General features: G+C 39.5%; 1 protein-coding gene across 1 annotated transcript in view; it reads right to left on the bottom strand.

Annotated features, from left to right (window-relative positions):
* lingo4b (leucine rich repeat and Ig domain containing 4b) overlaps positions 1-19,640 on the bottom strand; it is a 44,319-nt gene extending 24,679 nt beyond the window's left edge. The window contains exon 1 of the mRNA XM_041793132.1: positions 19,299-19,640. The gene's annotated coding sequence lies outside the window, so the exon portion shown is untranslated. The remainder of the gene's footprint in view (positions 1-19,298) is intronic.
* Positions 19,641-20,644: the final 1,004 nt, after the last annotated feature.

Here is a 20,644-nt window from a genome sequence, read left to right as displayed (position 1 = left end):
ATAGGAAAATGTAGTTTTTGATGAGAAACTTCAATAAATACAGTGTGAATCTGTGTTTATATTTGAGGGACAAACAAAATTTAAAATAGAATATATAATCTACCCAGTTTTGCTTACAAAATCTGCTACAAAAAAGATGAGGTAAGTGATTGCCATGTGAACTTCATGTGGGCTAAGCCCATTTGAGACCAACATGGGCTCTATCTCTGTAGATCCTACATGAAGCCGACATATGAAAACACAGGGATCTTTAGATATGGGGCCTCATATGGGCTGCTCTCACTTGAAGTTCACATGAACAATCACAGGTGGGTCCAAGATGGAACTCATAGACCAGCCCACATGTGACTAGGGATGCACGCAGTTAAACGGTTAAATTCATTTATCAAATTAGCCTGCGTCAGTTACACTAATTACCTATACATTTTTAGAAACGTGGGAAATCCTGGTGTGACATGTTCTTTTTAACTGTAATGAACCTCCTGCCACTAGAGGTCTCTGAAGCTTCAGTTAATGGCCGCTGCCCTCCTGGATGAGCTTTCCCCCAGCACTTCACTTAGCAGTTAGCGTGTAGTAGGAACAGCCCAGTCAGAGAGTTTTTAAAGAAATAAATGTAAATAAAGTGTAAATACTCAGCCAGCGTGAAACGGCCACATGTTAAAGCACTATATTAATCTGCAAAGAGGAAGGAAGGCTGGTGGAGCTAGCTGCTAATGTTAGCCATGCTACACACAGTCTATCAGGCTCACGTCATACCTGCTGACACCCTGTGAGGAATTTGACTGTTTTCTAGGTATTTTCTTCTCTTTAGTCCAGTCAGTTAAACGGAAATTAAATGGGTGCTCAGCTGAACAGGCAAACAGACACCCGGGAACACGAGAGCAGGTTCTATAACGTTTCATGCATTGTCTTGAGTAAAAATAGACATAAAGTAAGCAAAAAAGGGTCAAAAGTAGCTGCAACATGGAAAAAGAGAAACCAGTGACATGGGAGAAAAGGATGTAAAAGGGAGTTGATTGAAACGAGGGAAGTGAGCGAGGAAATAAAATCGGTAACAGAGGTTAAAAAGGAAGGTAAACAAAAAATAAGGAGGAGGGTGAATATGTAAGTTGCATTGTAGCCACTGTCTTCTGCTCCTTCTGTCCAGCAATGCTCTATCAGATGTGTTGAATAAAAGCTACATAGGGCTTTCCTTTGCTGCATGAGCTTTTAGATCTGCAGGTTAGAAGGAAAGGAGTTAAGCCTGAGAGCAAAGAAATCTGTATTGTGATTTTTTTTTTTTTTATTTCACAGAAAAGCGATCATCTCTGTAATCTCCCCTCCCTGGTGTGCAGGTGGAGCTTTTCCTCTTTGGCACACTTACAGACCTGCATGATAATCTGATGGGGTTGATGCACATTCCCACCTGGTTTCCATCTGAGCCCAGAGTGATGCAGAGGCAAAAACAAGAGCCTGTGCCGTGCATGTGTGGGAGGAGATTGGCGGATTCCGGTAGCTGGCAGGTCACCGACTCCATTCCTCAACAACACTGACTTTTCAGCTGCTGCTTGAATGTCTCTCAGCGGCCGTACATCATAGTTCACAGTAATGCCTGCATCAGTTTTTGTTTGTTCAATTATCTATATGGTCCCAAAGTGCACTATTAAAAATGCTGCAGAAAACAACAACAAAACATTTAGTTCCAGGCTTTTTAAACTCTTATGGGACCTTTATAGCCTGCAGGTTACACGCTAATATACCCCACCACTTAAGAGAAGGAAAGGGGCCTTTTGCATGAGGTTACTTCTGTTTTTTTAGATTTATTTTGGTCTTTTATGACTTATCTTCTATGCCTTAGATAGGGCAGTGGATAGAGTCAGTATCTAGGGGAGAGAAAAAGTAGGAAACATGCAGCAAAGGAGCTGCATACTTTATTGACTATAGCCTTTTGTACAATGGCATGAACATTTTATGTTTCTTCTTTAAAATGCATTAAGGTTTTGCCTTCTTTAAATCAGTGGCAGCCAATCCTCAAAGCTAAACTCATGGATGTGCAAGATAGACAGATTCTTTTGAATCGTCTTTTAATCAATGAAAGCCCACAATCCCATTCAAATGTTCTGTTTAAACTGTAATGGAGTCACCCACCAACAACAGCCACTGTAGCTCCAGTTACAGCTACTGCCCTTCTGCCATTATGCTCAACTATCCGGATGTAAACGAGCACAGTGAACAGCTCCCATCAATAGCTACTGTATCTTTAGTTTACTGATGTATTATTCATTTATATTAACATTAAACTATAAAGATAAAAATGGTTTCTTGTGGTAAAATCACTTCAGTTAAGTGCATGTTGAAATGATTGGAACAGTCACTTTGACAGATTTAACATCTTATGAACTCCGCAAACGTCTTCCCTGTCGTCTGCGCTTCCACATTTGCAACAAAAGCATTTGTTTGTCGATATCGATGAGCTCCAACTCCAAACACACCCGCTCCACCTCGGTCGCCATGACCGGAAGATAAACAAGGATTCAGGTGTGAAACCACACACACACACACACACACACATACACACACAGCCACACCCTCTAGTGACATGGCAGTGAATTACAGATCTGTGTGTTCCCTCGATGCAGAACTTCGAATGGTCAACGACGGTGTCACGTCGACAGTGTAACTACGCCGTCAATGCGACGCAGAAGCATAAATAAGGCTTTAGAGCCTTGGTTCTCAACCTTGGGGTCGGGATCACATTGGGGGTTGTGACACACTGAGAGGGGGTCACCAGATGCCCTAGAAAAACTAAGAATATTTTTAAATTACACTGTTGCCACTTTACATCAATTTTACCAAATTTTAACCCCTTCTCATCACTTTTTGACACCAATTTTGCCAATTTTAGCACATTTTTGCCACTTAAAACCCATTTGTTTCATTTTTATACCCTTTCCCCCACTTTTTTCGGCCTGTTTTGTCACTTCTGAACCCATTCTTGCCACTTTCTGCCTATTGTTGCCTCATTATTAATAGGGATGCTGAGCATCCGCACTAATGATATATGCGTCGGCTTTTTTGTTTATTATTATTCTTCCGCACTGGCTATCTCCTCCTTCATACTTTGTTGTATCGACACCGTTTGAACCTTAAAAAATGCAGTTTCTTCATCATTTGACTGCTGACTTTTCTCATTTCTAACTCTTATAATTAAAAAAAAAAATAGCTGTTTTTATGCTATTTTCAGCTATTTCTATGCTTTTTCAGCCATTGAATACAAATTTCAGCTATTTTTAGGCCAAAATCAGCTATTTTCCTGCTTATTTAAGCTATTTCTATGCTATTTCAGCCATTGAATGCCATTTTCAGCTACTTTTAGGCTATTTTCAGCTGTTTTTATGTTATTTTCAGCTATTTTAAGGCTACTTTCAGCTATTCTGGAGCTATTTTCAACTGTTTTTATGCTTCTTTCAGCTATTTTTAGGCTATTTTCAGCTTTTTTGGCTACTTTCAGCTATTTTTATCCTTTTCTTTAGCTATTGAATGCCATTTTCAGCTACTTTTATGCCACTTTATCCTATTTGATCCTATTTTATGCTATTTTTAAGCTATTTTCAGCTATTTTTGTACTTTTGGCTATTTTCAGCAGTTCTTCTATAATTCAGCTCTCAGCATCCCCACGCAATTTCAGCTGAAATTGCAATTTTGATCTAGTTGCCACTATTAACCATGGTTAATAGAGGTGCAAATTTTGCCCATTTTAACCAGTTATCCCGTTTTTGCCAGTTTTTATCTATTTTTCATCCCAGACCACCTAATTTCCCCCAATTTTTTTTTTTATCTCTAAAGCCATTTAATACACTTTTTAATCTCCTTTCACCATGTTTTGAACGGGTTTTTGTCAATTTAATCGATTTTTTGTTATTTGTTGCCACTTTTAATCCATTTATGTTTTTTAAAAATACAATTTCAACACCTTTTCTGCCTTTTTTTTTTTGGTCAATATTAACGAATGTAGGCAATTTTTCACTCATTTTAGATGTTTTTTTAACAAAAGTTATTTTCATTTTAAGAAGGCTATTTCCTACACAAATGAATAGGTAGAGATACTTGTTTCTTTGATTAAAGTGGTTATTATTTAGGTCAAATATAAAAATGGTTTTCACAGCTTAACTCCACAATGGACTACGTTTTTTCTGACTTCCATGGGTCCCCAGTTTGGCTGGGTCCCAGAAATCTCCCCCTTTATCCCTCCTTATAGGCGGCCATGTCTGCACATGACTGTTCATGAATGTGCATAGCTGTGTTCACCTACCTTCAGGTACAGCGAGGGTCCCTGGTCTCTGGCACCTATATTTTCACAGGCTAAAAAGGTTGAGAACCACCACCTTAGAAAAGCTCTTGAAATATCACAAAAGACTTGCATGTAAAAATGTACATACTGAGGTTTAAACTGATATGATGCAGGTCATTGTTTTAGCTAGTGATCAAAAATCACTTTGGAATGGCTACTGGAGGACAATGCCTCACAAAGTGTTGTGCTGTTTCCAAGCTGCAGCATCTGGTGTTGTCAAAGGAAGCTCCCGTTTAAGTGCAAAATAACAGCAAGTCCTCAAGCTTGAGTGTCCTCTTGAGGTTTGCCGCATAAGTGCCCTTATCCCCCACAGTAAAATGCCTGTTTCCCTGGTGGGCATAGACGTGTTTACACCCTGGTGCAAAATCAAATTTGGTATTGATAACTCATGTTTTTATTGATACCAACCGTGCAGGGGGTTTATGTTTTTATAATTCACTTATCTTGGTTTCTAGAAGGCCATGGCATTGCATAGAAGGAGTTTGGCTAAACCGACTGACGGATGAGCACAAGGTAGCTGTTTGCCAGGAGGCTAAAGGCCCATCTCCTTCAACTCAACTCTGCCTCTTTGCCTGATTGACTGTAAAAAAGCCTGAGACGGTGTTTTTAAAATGGCAACTCAGCTTCAGGAAACAATGGGTGATGTCTCTTCGCCTCTGTCCATGTTTTATTGAGCCCCTAGTTGGACCCAAGACCCTTCAAAAGCCATAAAAAGACCACAATGCAAACAGACTAAGAGGTTGCATCAGCGATAGACAAGCACAAACCGTGTACTACAACATAAAGTATTAAAGGTAGCTCAGGGGATGGAAGTTACTTATTAGGACAAAACATCTGCAGAGCAGAAGCTGCTATTTTATGTTTTACAACAGGGCTGAAAATAACACATTTACCTTAGGGAGGCTGCTTTACAGACCATAACTAATGCCTCCATTAGTCCCGCAGCTCAAGGTTACTTTTGCAACAACTAGCATAACCCTGAAGACTTCAACCATAAATGAGCAGCCTAGTTGTTGTTGCTGTTGTGTCTAGTTCAGAACACCCAGCAGTCTTAGAACTGTTTAAAGGATGGGGACACTAGAGCTCCACAGCCTTTGAGACAAAAAACTTTCTTACTGAAAACTGCAACTGTTTTAAATAGCAGTTATATACTGATCCTCAATAGTTAACTATGGTTAACTGCATTTTAATCATATATATAGATTTCAGTTAATTTGCATTTAAAACTATTTCCAAGAGATTTTTCTTATGAAGTTGACTTTAAGATGCTGCATGTTCTGAAACCATGACTTACACACCATGCCAGCGTGTCCTAATAGCATGCACGTATCAGGCATCAAACGTTGCATTGCACAGCATCGCACACTTGCTGTCTGCACTGGATCTGTGAATTATCCAACTCTATGCCCTATAAATTTCAGTTTCTCCTTGCAAAAAAAAAAAAAAAATCTTGTGCTTTTATGTTGAAAGGGGAGAAATGGCTTTGTACTGGCAATCCCTTAAAAGCTTTGAGCCAAACAGTTTTCTCTCCTTATTGACATAAGTCAGACCAGCAACCATCGACAGCTATCAACACTTTGTAAAACAAGCTAACAAGCTCTCTAGAGTGAGGAAACTTAAGATATATTACATCTGACTCTTATTATTCCTTGTTATACACCTGTTTTCTTGTTCTTTTCTCATCTTAAAGAGAGCAACAGAGAGGGAAACAGAAACTAGGCAAGGGAAAAATATTGTGCTACAATATCTTCAGATATTAAGATATTATAATAAGACATATACATCATGATAAATGCAGGAGTGCATGTACAAAATGACTCAGTGGGGCCCCATGATGCATATTTAATGCAACAGTGTTTGCACTTCTCACAAGTTTACATTTAGTTGATTTGTTCATGTGAGTGACCCAGATAAGGTTAACAACTACGCTAAGCAATTTTATTAATAAACTGTTCTCTGTTGTCACTCATTGCTTCTTACGTTGTTTCTCTTGTCCCTCCCCTCCTCCTACCCCTGCTTCTAGCCTTTTCTCCAGTGTAGCTTCAGCAGAGAGCTGTCAACATGGTCTGCTCGACAGTCTTGCTAGTGCTTTGCTCATGGTGATTTACACTGTGCTGTATTATAATATTAATGATTAAGTCTGGTCTATTAAAATAGGCCACAACAGAGGGTACTGTCTAGACCTACCATTTGTGTAAAGAGTCTTGAGATAACTTTGGCACTCCAGGTGTTTTTTAAAAGAAAGTTAAAGGGCTCTGGTTTGGCTCCGTGAGTAGAGTAGGCACCCATTTACAGAGGCCATAGTCCTCAATGCACCCATTCAATTCTCTCTCCCCATTCTTCCTGTCTCTCTTTAGCTGTTTAATCAAAAATAATAATCTTGAAAAAAGTAAACTGAAGGCTTTATTTTATTTGATGTCAATATAGTTTAATAGATTTCAACATTTTTCTAATTGTTGTACTTTTATCTCTTTTTTAAAATTCTAACACTTTTGTTGCTTTTTTGATGTCCTTGTTGATTTAGTCTTCTAGGATTGAACCTACTGTTGTCAATTCCTGTTTTAATTCCCTCTGTATGTGCATGTTTTGTGTATGAAAGTGCTATGAAAATGAAATGAGCTATGCTTTTATTTTGGAATATTTACCGTTTTAAATTAAGGGTGCTTAGCTTCCTGTGTGGACAAAGCCTGCTTTAATTGTGAAAGAAAATCAGGAACTCCTTGTAGATCAAACATAGCATCACTAGCTTAATGATGGGGAAAGGAAGTTGTTATGGCTTGCAAAGTAAATCAAAGTAACAAAAAAGCAAACAGTAAAAAAAGAAAAAATGTAGCAGGGTGTCCTGTTTGGATAAAAACAGCTTTATCCACGATCCTCCTGAATGCTTACAGGCATTAAAGTCCGAAATAAATTTTTTAAATGTAGCAATTAGACAAAAGTTATTAAAAGTTACAACATTAGCTCAAACATGGAAAAAGTAACGTGCTTTAGACTGATAAGTAAATGAAAGTAGGAGAACAGGAAAGCTTGATATCACAAGGTAAAAAATACTTGGACCCTCCTCTTATGCTGACTGCAAGGTTTTAAAGTAAAATGAGACATTCAAGGGCACAGTGTCCTTATTCTCCATCACTGTGAGAGCAGGAAGACGCTATACTGAGTAGCATCCAGCTGCTGCCATACTAAGGTAACTTGACCATGGTATGGTGTGCCTAAAATGACAGCATGCTCTAGATTAATGCCCTTTGGCCCTGACCATGTTGACACTGACGGTCCTGCTTGTAAGTATTGCTTTAACACTAATTGTTTCAAGCTTTTGCACAAATTACAAACACTGGCGATTATAGTCTTAGAGTTCGGTCTTTGGAATGGGACGGGATGGGATGCATGTGAGGATAAATGCTACGATATAAGCACCTGGACCAGGCAGCATGGAGCTACTGGTGTGGCAAAAATGGCCCTGTAATCTGATTGCATAACTGTGACATCACCATATCAATTAATTTTAGTTATTCTTCTGACAATTCATCATCGGAGCTGTGTCAAGGACTGGGTCGCCTCTCCAGGGGCCTTGCCTCTTGCCCATTGCATGCTAACTAGATTCCTGGCCCAACAACCTTGGCTAAATGGGTACATGGAAATGGAGTCATTATTGAAAATGCTGCCATTTAAAGCTTTTAAATTACATGTCCTCTCCTGTACTGTGCTGGAGATGGAGAAAATGATTACAGAAGGAGTGACATACTACAGAGTTGGCTTGTAGGATGTCAAAGCATTCACAAAGATTGTTTTACAGTTCTTTGTGCCTCCTATTGAAGATTTTCTGAGTTTGCATGGTTTTAAAGCTTCCATAATTAGTCTGAAAGACAGAAAGGAGACAGAAGCGTTCATGATGTTGCACCCGGTGATCCAGCAGGTTTGTGAAACTGAAAGAAAGGCTGGATTTGAACTTCGTCTTTGAGGAGCTGTTCATTTAGTTTAATAGAGCCTCTTCAGTTAGAAACTGATGCATCAAACTCTATCTGAAGCACTGACCTCCTTCAGCGTTCATTCTAAATTGTTGTTTTTCTACAAGGAAAGACCAGAAGGTTCAGTAGGCATACACAACCTCACCCTTAAGCCCCAACAGACAACTGCTGACAGATGGGAACCAATAAGAGCACCACCTAAAGGAAATCAATCCTCATCAGCTTTAATGTGAAGGACAAAGGTAAAAGACATCCCGTACACACTGACTGACAGGCAGGTAATCTATGAGGGAAAACAGGAGCACAAACATCCCCAAGCCTCCATATGCTTTTGCATGTAAAGGCAGCTGCTCCTAAAGCTCTTGCACTTTCCCAGACCTTCTCATTCCCACATTTCCACCAGATGGCCCCAGAGTTTCCTGCTCCTTACAAATCACCTCCTACCAATCCATTCAATCATTAAATGGCAGCACAAATATGCTTTGAAGTTGCTTCCTTGTGTCAGCTTTCTATTACTTTAAGCCTCTTCTGGTTGTCAGTGTTGCATCCCCGTTCTGTAAACTTGCCAGTTGCCCATTTGGTTTCGGACTGGGACGCTTCGTGCCGTAGCCTCATCAGATTGATAAGCTTTTGTTCTGCAAACTTGTTGCCAAACTGTGAGGCTGTTCATTAACCTTTGATTCTTATAAAGCTCCCTCAACTAACACAGCCCTGCTGGGTCTGCATTTTAGTCCTCTTCTTTCTTCTTTGCTGCCAAGAAAAACAATCTGAGAACTCTTCGGCTGCTGTCTAACAACGTCCCAAAGGCTTTGGGAACACAGACCAATTTCTCAGGACTTCTGACACAGACAGTGGTTATTCCAGCAACTTTGGAAAATAAAGGATGGAGTTGGAGTTGTGTGATGAGATCCAGAATCAGTTTCCTTAATGCACTTAGCATAAAATCTGGTGAATAAGATGCACTTTTAGCACCCATTTCATCACTCAAATAGTTGGCTGCGTCCTTTATACCAGTTAAAGTACAAACTTAAAATGCTGAGACAAGAAGTGTTATTTTAGGTTTCTTCATTTAGTCTGTGTCTTTAGATTAAAGCGTGATTTAGTCACATTTAACCTGTACAGCTTAAATATTAGTTAATGAAAACTCAAACATTTCAGTCCAATTGTACTCAATAAAAAGTCCTTACAGCTAAGTCTTTTTAGACCTTTTTGACTTTTAAGACTTTGGACTTCATCTACATCTTAAGTCAGATGTATAACCCAAATTTCAAAAAAGTTGGGGCACTATGCAAAATGTAAACAAAAACAATGCTAATCTCATAAACCCATATTTTATTCACAACATATCAGATGTTGAAACAGAGACATTTTACCATTCCATTCAAATATATGAGCTCATTTTGAATTTGATGGCAGCAACACATCTCTAAAAAGTAGGGACAGTGCCATGTTTACCATTGTGTAGCATCTTCTCTTTTTTACAGTCTGTAAATGTCTGGGAGGTGAGGAGACCAGTTGTTGGTGATTTGGGAGAGGAATGTTGCCCCATTCTTGTCTAATGCAGGATTTTAGCTGTCTAACAGTCCTGGGTCTTCTTTGACAGATTTTTTAAAATTATGATGCGCTGACCTTTGGATTTTCCCCTTCGCAGAGATTTCTCCAGATTCTCTTAATCTTTTGATAATATTATATACAATAGATGGTGGGATATTCAAAGTCCTTGCAATTTTCTGAAACTTCCACAATGTTTAGTTTTTCTCAGATTAGTGAACCTCTACCTAGTGTTGTTGAGAGCAGTCTTGGTCCCAAGACCCAATTTTAAACGTCTTGTTCTTGTCGCAGAATCAAGAGCACTTTTACTCGGTCTTGTCTTGTCTCAGACTCTTCAGACTCAGGATTTTCCATCAAGACCAGTCGAGACCAGCACTGATGTGCTTTTATAAAGATCATTTAAGTGAAAATAAGAAGAAGCCCTTGGGAAGGTCCTTAACTTTGGTTAAAGGTCTGCTAAATAGCATTGTAACATCAGGAGTGCCAAATCCACTTCCTGAGAGAGTTGCGGCTTATCTCGGTCTTTACCTCCAAAGTCTTGGTCTTGTCCTGGTGTCGGATGGTGATACCTGGACTACAACACTACCTCAACCCATCCTTACTCCTGAGATACTCTGCTGCACTAAAGCACTCCTTTCATACCCAGGCATTTTACTGACCTGTTGCCATTTAACCCAATAAGTTGATAAATGCTCCTCCAGCTATCCTCATCCTGACATTTTTGAGATGTGTTGCTGCCATTAAATTCAAAGTGAGCTAATATTCTTAGCGAAATTGTAAATTTCTAACATTGCAAAGCAGATGGATTCGCCCGTTTCCGTGTTTCTCACTGGCGGATCCATCTTGCAAAGCTCCCATCTGAACAGTTTGGGCCCTTTTAGAAAGTGTCAGGACCAATCAGCAATGAAGGCAGTCCTTTCAGGCACGTCAGAGTCGTGACATAAGCAAGTAGCAACGAGGCCGCCGAAACTATGATGGAAGAGATTAGCGTGGATGCTGCTAAAGCATCAGTTTTATCAGAACTTGGCAACAGTTCTTCGTTAGAAGGAGAACAAGAACAGCAGTGAGCTGTTTTCTTTTCAAAAACGACAAAAGTCGAGTACTGACATGTCTACAGTTGCCATGATTCGCGTTATACAGCTCTCTAAGGAGTTTACTCATCGGTAGAGGCTACGTCACGTGTTTTGTTGCTCTGATTGGCCTGTAAAGATGTAACAGACACAGCGTTCATCCAATCACAATTAAGCTGGTTCTGAGTCTGAAAATATAGGTTCATGAGATTAGCAAACATTACATTCTATTTTAATTGACATATTAAATAGCATCCTAACTTTTTCAGAATTGGGGTTGCACATTCTTGTGCTCTTTCATGGACTCCTCCTGATGACAGACATGGAATCTGGCCAATCCATCAGCTTTGAAGGTTAGAAAGATCTATAGTCATATGATTAATTTGGAGCTTACTGCAGCCATAACTCTGAGCAAATAAAGTCGAAATATTTATGATTTTGATTAAACTTTGATAAAAAGCAGATCTAAGCTCTTGGAAAAAGTGTCAGACCATTCTAGAAGGGCCAGATTATCCTTTATTATATAGATCTAACCCTTCAGGTGGGGTTTTAAGATGCTGTTACTGCAGAAGACAGTGTATAGAGTTAGACACAGGGATGAGAGAGAGGGAAAGGTGCAGTCAAGTGGCAAAGGTTGGAGTCGAGCCCAGGCCACCCACATCGAGTACTACAGCCTGGAGCATGCAACATTTATAGATTAACTCAACAAATACAGTACTTCCACAGTTATAAGGATGCAAAATGAATAAGGTCTTGTCATACCTACAGTAGAATCAAGTCAGGCTGTGTAGCTATGAAACACTGTTAAATCAAACAGAGAATACATGAGCCATAAAAGCTGGACATAGCAAAAGGAAAGGTCACAGGAAACTTGGCATGGAAGAAAAGATGCAGCATAAAAGACCCAAAGATGCCTCTTTCAAGGCCAAACAACACGAGTCTTCCTCAGACATGAGCCCCAGGCCCGTGGCATTCAGCTCCTCATTCATGCCCCACCAACATCTCTCCAGTCAGGGTGAACATCTTCATCTTTCTATTCATCTATAAAAGGACTGTGTGGCCTCAAGAGGGCTTTTGTGTACTTTAGCTTCAAAGGAGCTATGCATTACAGAATCTGCCCTGGAAAGATGTTTTCATGTTTCAGACTCTCCAAAAGCAGGTCTAGCCAAGGTCAAGATGAAACTACAAGCACACCATCTAAGGAAAAAGTAAATTAAGATATTTATCCTCTGCAAAACAAGGCAAGGCTGCACCTTACATCAGCCTTCATCTCAGAGTGAAAATGTGGTGGGTAGCTGTGGCGAGCATCGCTCCAGGCTCTGATACATATTCTCCCAGACATTTTTGGCTATAAGAGTGATATTAATGCACCGCAGTTGGAAAGAAATCAAAACTGCAGTGAAATTCTCTGCCAGTTTTCTCATTTCTTCTAATGGGATAATGAATATGCAAGCAGCATATGGCTTTTTGAAGATGGACATTTTTGAAACAATGCTTTCAGCTCTGTCTCTCTCTCATCTGTGGCCAACACATTTGCTACCCTGGAAGACATTAAAACTGGAAAAGGTGGGAAGAGCAGTCAATGCTGAGAGACACAACAGTGGGGAAGCTTGTGGAGGGTTCTGTTTGTCTTGAAATACCCAGCTTACCTGAAAGAATAAAGGTAAAAAACACACAGACACATGCTGGCTCTGTGACTGGCTTCCAAGCCTAATATTTGCAGTCATGTCTCACTGCCAAGGTTTGAAATATAGAAGCCTGGTCAGTGGCCAAGTGCTTCAGAATGGTGCTGCCTCTAGGATCATGTCAGGACACTGCTGTGTGTTTTTGATATGCTGTTTGATGCTGCAAATGACCTGGGAAATACTTCTGAATACATCTTAATGGTAAATCCAATAACCATACCACCTGATTTGCTCAGAACCATCCTGTTTTCACGCTTCATGTTCTAATAGATTTCTTTAAAACATTTATGTCTCAGTCCCTTCCCTGATCCTAACTAGAGCAAGACAATGCACCATGAATATCCCCAACACTTATTTGTCTGTATATACAAAAACTATGCAGAACTTTTAGGCATGTTGAGGCCAAAAATTGAGGCAGAAGTAAGATGTAGATGTGGTGGGTAAGAGGAGTAACACAACCCTCGTAGAGCTCTGGATGTCCTCGCACAACACCAGGAGCAATCAGCCTGCGACCCCAAAATAAAGGTGCCAGAGACTGGGGACCCCCGCTGTACCTGAAGGTGGTTGAACACAGCCATGCAAAATCAAGAACAGTCGTGTGCAGACAAGGTTGCCAAGGTGGGGAATAAAAGGGGAAGTTTCTGGGACCCAGCCAAACTGGGGGCCCATGGAGGTAATTAAAATCGTGGTCCATTGTGAAGTTAAGCTGTGAAAACCATACTTTACATTTGACCACTCTAATCAAAGAAACAAATATCTATCAAATATCTAATTTCTATACTAAGTAGCCTTATTAAAAATGAAAACTTTTGTTAAAAAACATATTTCAAATGGGTTAAAATTTGCTAAAATTGGTTACTAATGGTGGAAAAGGTGTTAAAATTGGATTTTTAACTAACATAAATGGGTTAATGTGGCAAAAACAGGAACAAAAAGTAGTCAAAGAGGATTAAAAAGCAGCTGAAAAGGCTTTAAAGAGCAACAACTACGTGAAAATTAGGTGGAGTGGGATGAAGAACTGATATAAACTGGCAAAAATGGGTTAACTGTGGTTAAATTGGCAAAAAGGGGTATAAAAATTGGTTAAAAGTGGCAATAAAGGGTCAACAGAGGCACAAATGGGAGAAAATGGCAAGAATTGGTTAAGAAGTGGCAAAAACAAGCAGAAAAAAAGTGGTGGCAAAGGTTTAAAATTGACAAAAACGGGTTTTCAATGGCATAAATGTACTAAAGTTGGCAAAATTGGTGTTGAAAAGTGACAAAAAGGGTTAACATTAGGTCAAATTGGTGTAAAGTGGAAACAGCGTAATTAAAAAAACATCTTAGTTATTTTGAGGCATCCGGTGATCCCCTCTAAGTGTCTCAAAGGGGCGTCCCGGCTCTCTCATGTCTTAATTTTAAATATTATTCCCCAGAAAACCTTAAAAATGGAAACTCTGACTGATTTTTTGTCCCATTTCTGCTGCTTTTAGCCACTTTTTACCCATTTTTGCCACTTTTGTCCTGTTTTTGCCATTTTCATTCGTTTTAGACACTTTATCCTGCCTTCTTGCAATTTTTTTCCCCCTTCTTTGCTGCTTTTCACCCATTTAAGCTGCCTTTTGCCATTAAATGCGACTTTCCCCCCATTTCCCCACCTTTTTACAGGCTTTTTGCCCATTTAAGTCACTTTTCACTAAAATTTTGCCACTTTTGGACCATCGGTAACTCCATTTTATGAGATTTTTTCCCCCATTTTCACCACCTTTCATTGTCACTTTAACTCATTTTTGCCACTTTTCACCACTTAGATTGTGGCTCTTGCAAAGGCATTTATCAACAACTTGGCTCTTTTTCTTTACCTAGAGAGCCTGTTAGTTTTTGTTTTGCAGTGCAGGTTTTTGCTACTGTTAACGTGCTCCTGCATTGCAAAATAGTGGAATAAAATGATGGTACCCATCTGTTACACTGTATAGCCTAGCTTCCTGGTCGGTACAACCAGCGAGTCCTTCTTCAAGTAGCAATGCTCTGAAATCACTGAAGGCTAGACTTCCACTGCTAGGTACCTCATATAGCCCAACCTCAGAAATACTCAAATATCCCTTTAAATGATCTTATCGACCTTATGTACATATTTTATATTTCTGATCATGTCCAGTCAGCATTCTTACACCCTCTGCACATCTTGCAACCATATCAGCACACATCTATGCCCAGTCTGTCAGTGCTGTTTGGTGCAGCTGTCCAATCACAATAAAGGCAAAAAAGCCCCAAAAATAAACCTGAAAAAATATAAAAAATCTGCAGTGATTCCTGCTCAGATTTCCAATCTGTAAAAATAAGTGAATCATTCAAAGTCTGGATTAGAAACTTAGAGCAGCATCACTTGTGACACACCTGACTGAAGTCACCACTTTATACAGTCACATTTCAAACTGCAACACTATAGTCTTTACTATATGACAGGCTGAAATATCAATTCCAAAACCAAATTTATCAGACATGTTTGTCACTGCAGTGTCAATAACCCATCATATGGAGAATTCTGGATTTGGTTCCTGAGTTTGTCTTTGAAACTTTCAGCCACTGTTGTGTCTGCAGCTGTGTGACTGTCACACCTCTACACCTGTCATGTGCATACACACATCCATGTTGCATAATTTTTGAGGACATGCACAGCTGATTATCAAACCAATGCTGGAGATGCATGGCAGCCATGATGTGTCCCTGTATGCATAATTAACAGCAAGTATATCTCCTGAACTTCTCACCTGAGAACCTCAGCCTGCTGCCAGAGATAGATCTGACACTGTTCTCCTGTTTGAAACTATTACACTGTTAGATCAAGCATGAAAAAAAGCTTTTTGGAGGTGGAAAAGTTGCACACTGTTGCTTGAATTTTGCAAATTAATTGCTCTTTGATTTAATTTATCCATGTGTCTCCTCCTTATTTATCTTTGCTACCTTGAGCCTGATCAATCTGCAATGTTTGTTGAGTTTGGAGTGGCTATGTTGCAAGGCAAGAACAACGCACTAATAATCCTTTATATTAGTACAGGCCAGAGCGCACTGCAGAGACAAAGACCTTCGATTCATTGCTGCATAGAGCCAATGCCAAGAAACTAGTTAAAGACTCGTCATATTCTTCCATGCCTGGGGCGATCAATTGAGGTCTGCAGCAGCTGCCCAATATAACAGTGCAGATAAATCATCCTCTAACAAGGAGACTGACATACTTCCTGTGCATAAAATGCCCTCTGATTAAATTGCCCATTTGGCAGAATCCCAAGCGTCAAATCCTTGGTTCTCCCTTGATGGTGATCTGCTCCTCCTGAGCCACCCTGATGTGATGCGTGTCCTCATTATGACAGGAGGAGAGCAAGGAGAGTGCTGCTGCTGCAGCACTGAGACCTTGCTTAAACGCTGATCCTGGATCTCACCTGTGAGATTATGATCAAATCTAACGCTGGAGTCAACATAGCGTTGACAAAAAGAGGGTTGATTGAGGCACATTAGAGTAAAACGCTTGATTTTTTATTACCCATTCCACAGCCTCATACTGTCTCATGAGGAAAATGAGGCTGCAGTTACTGGAGTCTGTAATCCTGCAGTTAAAACACAGCCGGCTCCAGCTCTTTTTAGGTTTATGGAACAAACTACCCGGAGGATTACTGTTCACATGAGCGCGGAGGAGCTCCCCAAAAACATCATCAACAACATCATAAACAGGCAGACTGATACTGCAGAGCTCTGGGGCTGAATAGTAAAGTAGTAGTGGCTTATTTTTCCAGGTTTTAGGAGATTGAATGAGAACAGAATAGAAATACTAATATGGGTCAGAATTAAATTCACCAGACACAACAAAAGTCATCGATATAATAGCAGTGTTACAAGCATTTTTGGAAAGGGTCATCTTATCGCAGAGACCAGAGGCAACAACAAAAATGAGAAACCTCTTTTAATCTGGGATACTTAACCAGAGCTGCAGCTATTGTAAGTCTTATTGGAGCAAAAGATGAATAAAACACCCAAAGAGCATTCTTAAAGGAATAAGATTATCAGCAGAAGTGACTGGTTGCAAGTCAAATCAATCTACCAAACCCAAAGCCTCTGGTGTATGATTAAAAACATTCACAGTTTATTCCAGTACTCATGCTGTTTGCTTATCTGCATTTTGCAAAACCTGAAAATCTGGTGCACAGATATCAGTTCTTGCAAGAGGGAGCAAAACCTCCAAGCACATCAGTGTTGTGACCAAATTAAACCATATCATGGTACCTTTGACTGTTCCTGGGTTGAAAACGAATACACCATTAGCTCTTGCTGTTGCTGTGAGCTGCATTCACACACAAACTATCGTCCTCTTTCTGCTCCATATCCTAGCACAGTTTCTGCAGAAGGCTGTGCAACATGAGTCTGGTTCTGCTTGAGATTTCGGTCTATTAAAGGAAGTTTTTCCTCACCACTGAGACTTTGCTAAATGTTGATAGTACCAGTGTTAATTTGGCAGCTATGTCTAGTTTTAGTTTTAGTCTTTAAATGAAATGCATTTTAGTTTTAATCCAATTTTACTAATTTCAACCCTTTTAGTTTTAGTCAATGAAAACTCAAAACATTTTAGTCTAGTTTAAGTCCATGAAAAGTCCCCACATTTTAGTCTTTTCTTTTAGTCCAAGCATTTAGATTCTTGCCTAAATCTGGTACCAAATCATGGTAGTGTGTTCTCTGCACTCTACTAAACCTGGGGTCCCTGCTTTCTACAGCTGAGAGGCAGAATAGATACAGCTGCATTGCATTTTGACAGATTTACCCACAGTGAATAAATATCACAGATTTTGAATGTCCAACGAAAACTACATTACATTTTAGTCTAGTTTTAGTCATCTTGACAAAACTAAACTTAGTTTTTGTCAGTTTTAGTCATCACAGATCTATTTTTATTAGTTTTAGTCTAGTTCTTTTCATGGAAAAATGGCTGTCGACGAACAGTTTTAGTCAAAAAAATTAACACTGCTTAGTACTGATCTCACGCAGGATTAATGTTGGGTCTTTCTTTAGAAATAAGGTAACAAAACATACTCTGTAGATCTGCCTCCTCTGCAAAGAGTCTTGAGATAAATTTGGTTATGAATTGGTGCCGTACAAATAAAGACGGATTTATTGGTGCATTGGCTGCAGCAGCTACATCCAAGGAAAGATCATCCAGATGTTGCTAATAATTCTGGCTTAAAATAGTATGTCCAATGTAGAAATCTGAGTTTAAATGAGCAAAGATAAAGCTATTTAATGAGATAATATACCGTTGTATCATCATGCATTAAAGGTCAGATTTAAAAATTGACTACTCAACAATACAGAAACTTAAGAAACTTGTCAGGACAGGAATTTTGTTTTTTTTCAGCAATGTAAAACTAATAGAACAGATGAAATTAAAACCATTTAAAAAAACATTTTCTATAAAGCTCTAATCAGATTACAACAGAGCTGTTTCAACCATCTTGTCTTTAAATATCAAGTATTGATCATGGTAAGGGCTCCAATTGTTATGGAGTATTGATTAAAAAAAACCCTCTCTAACTCAAAATGAACTATTTATAATGCTTTCCACACCTCAACAAAATCAAGCTGTTATGCCCATTCTCAAACAGCTGTTTTCAGGAAAGAGAGGGAGGTTTTTGGTTTTTGGGGTGACCTAAATGAAACTTCTTATGTCCATCTTTTTTAGGATAAAGAAAAAATACTGCAAAACTATGAGTAACAAAACCATCCAACTGCAAAACACCAGGGGTCTTTACCTCAGGAATGACGCCAGATATACAGTATGCTGGCTATTGGCAAATCAAAGCCTTGTTCATACCCTTTTAGATGTTTTGTAGTTGTTACTGCCTTAAAATTAATTCAAAAGGACTTTGCTAAAGTATGACGCTTGATATTTGCATTGTAAGTGATTACAGGATCCAGTTGAAACGCCTGTAAGCAAAGTTAACGCGTAAAATACTGCGTAAAATCAAGCAAAGAGCGTATTGGCACGTTTTACGTATTTTGAGCTTATATGAGGAAATATTTCAACAGTAAAATTAAACATGTTGTAGTCAATCAAATCAAAATACATACATAAAAAACAACCGAAAACACAAAAAGTCAGAAAACCAGCGAACTACAAAACGCCAAGAAACTTTACGCCAGATGTGGCTCCGGATTAATCATCATACAGGTAGACTGAAGCGTAATTTCCTCCTCTTTTAAGTTGGTAGTGGTTCTTACCTCCTTAAATATGATGTGAATTTATGTTGTAAAGCATCGTCATGTTTTAAGTGGTTATACAAAACACCTGCTTGAGACAGGAACGTGTAAAACAAAATTAGTGCGTAAATTACTGCGTAAAATCGAGCTGGGAACATAGTAGTACATTTTACGCATTTTGGAGACATTTGACGATCATTTAAGAGATAAAGTAAAAGCAAATGGGGTAAAGATGGATCCGTTTTAGCGACTGTAAAAGCAGTAAACGGTTGTAAGTCTTTCGAAGTCTATATATAGCGTTGCAACACGAATAAACGAAAGTAAACGTCATTTGTTTCATCAATAACTTTCTGATGGGTATATGGTGAAACAAAAAAGCTTTTCTAAAGGTCAAACAACATGTAAAAGTGATAAAAGTCGATCTAAAAGTAGTAAAAAGATTATTCATGCTGATGATAAATGACAGACTCACCGCTGAAAGCTTTCAGTGAAGGAAGGATCGCACCAAAACTTCCACCTCTTTGTCTCTCATCGTCCGCCTCCAACTGAAGAAATGTGCTCATCTCTCTTCAGGACACTTTCACTCCTCTTCTTCCTCTTCCTCTTCTGTCTACAATCAACCAGACTTTCCCAGCATCTGCCACTGAAGAGTCGCGCAGCGTACTTCGCCCTCCTTCTTCATTAATTTCTCTTTCCTTCTGCCAAACACCTCGGGGGGGTCTGTGATAATTGCGGTGCAGAGATAATTTAGGTCGCCTTAGACTGTGTCTGTGATGTAGAGAGAGCTGGTGATGCTGCTGTTGGAGAAGAAGCTGCTGCTCGCTCCCTGACCGCGGATCTGCTGATGCTGCGCCCTGCGCGTCTCCATCCCTCCGCTCAGCTCAGCTGGGACTAAAGTCACACAGATTTAAAGCTGGATCTGCGCCATGTGTCCGGGCAGTAATGCTTAAATCCCCGTGTTACGAGAAGTGTAACGAAACAGGAGTCTGATGCAGATCTGATAGAGACGATTTACGTCCTTAGTTTTGAAACTGAAACGGTTTTTATCCATTCTATAAATAAAAAAGCCCATCAGACTTGTTATTGCTACTTTTCTATTACGTTTGTTTGTCTTCCCAGAGCGCAAATGTAAAAGGATCCTGTAAGAGCAGACTACAGAAGCTCTAAAAGCTTTGGGCTATTGTAAATCACGTCATTTTTCAGTCTGCATTTATTTGGTAGCACTCCAATAACCACCATTAATAAAAGAAGGCTGTTAATGGACCTCAGTTATTCTGTTAAACAATGATGATTTATGATTATTTCACTGCCATGATTAATGCTATACTTTATTTCTAGGGCTGGCAAACAAATAAACGTTTTAATCACATGCTCCTATTACTTACTGTCTTATTCAAATGTTAATTGACCTCCTGTATAGACCTGCTCTTGTATTGAAAGAGAGTAAGGAACTTCAAGATTATGACATCAACGTAACCATGGAAAAATGAACTTATTATGGATTGAAAAATAAATAGGCAGAAGTTTGATAAACAGCTGATGTCCCAATCACCTATATGCACTCTGCTGATGACAGTGGTGTGTGTGTGTGTGGGGGGGGGGGGGGGACTTCACACTGGACTTCAAGCAACGTGGATTCTGTGCCTCTCCACTCTTCCTCCAGACTCTGGGACCTTGAAGAGTGGAGAGGCACCGAATCCACGATTTGATTTGGGCTGCCATGTCATCTGCTGGTGTTGGTCCACTGTGTTTTCTGAAGTCCTCAATCAACGCAGCCATCTACCAGGACATTTTAGAGACCTTCATGCTTCTTTCTGC

The sequence above is a fragment of the Cheilinus undulatus genome, linkage group 8, assembly GCF_018320785.1.
Source record: "Cheilinus undulatus linkage group 8, ASM1832078v1, whole genome shotgun sequence".
NCBI lineage: Eukaryota > Metazoa > Chordata > Actinopteri > Labriformes > Labridae > Cheilinus > Cheilinus undulatus.
This window is presented reverse-complemented; position numbering and strand designations above follow the sequence as displayed.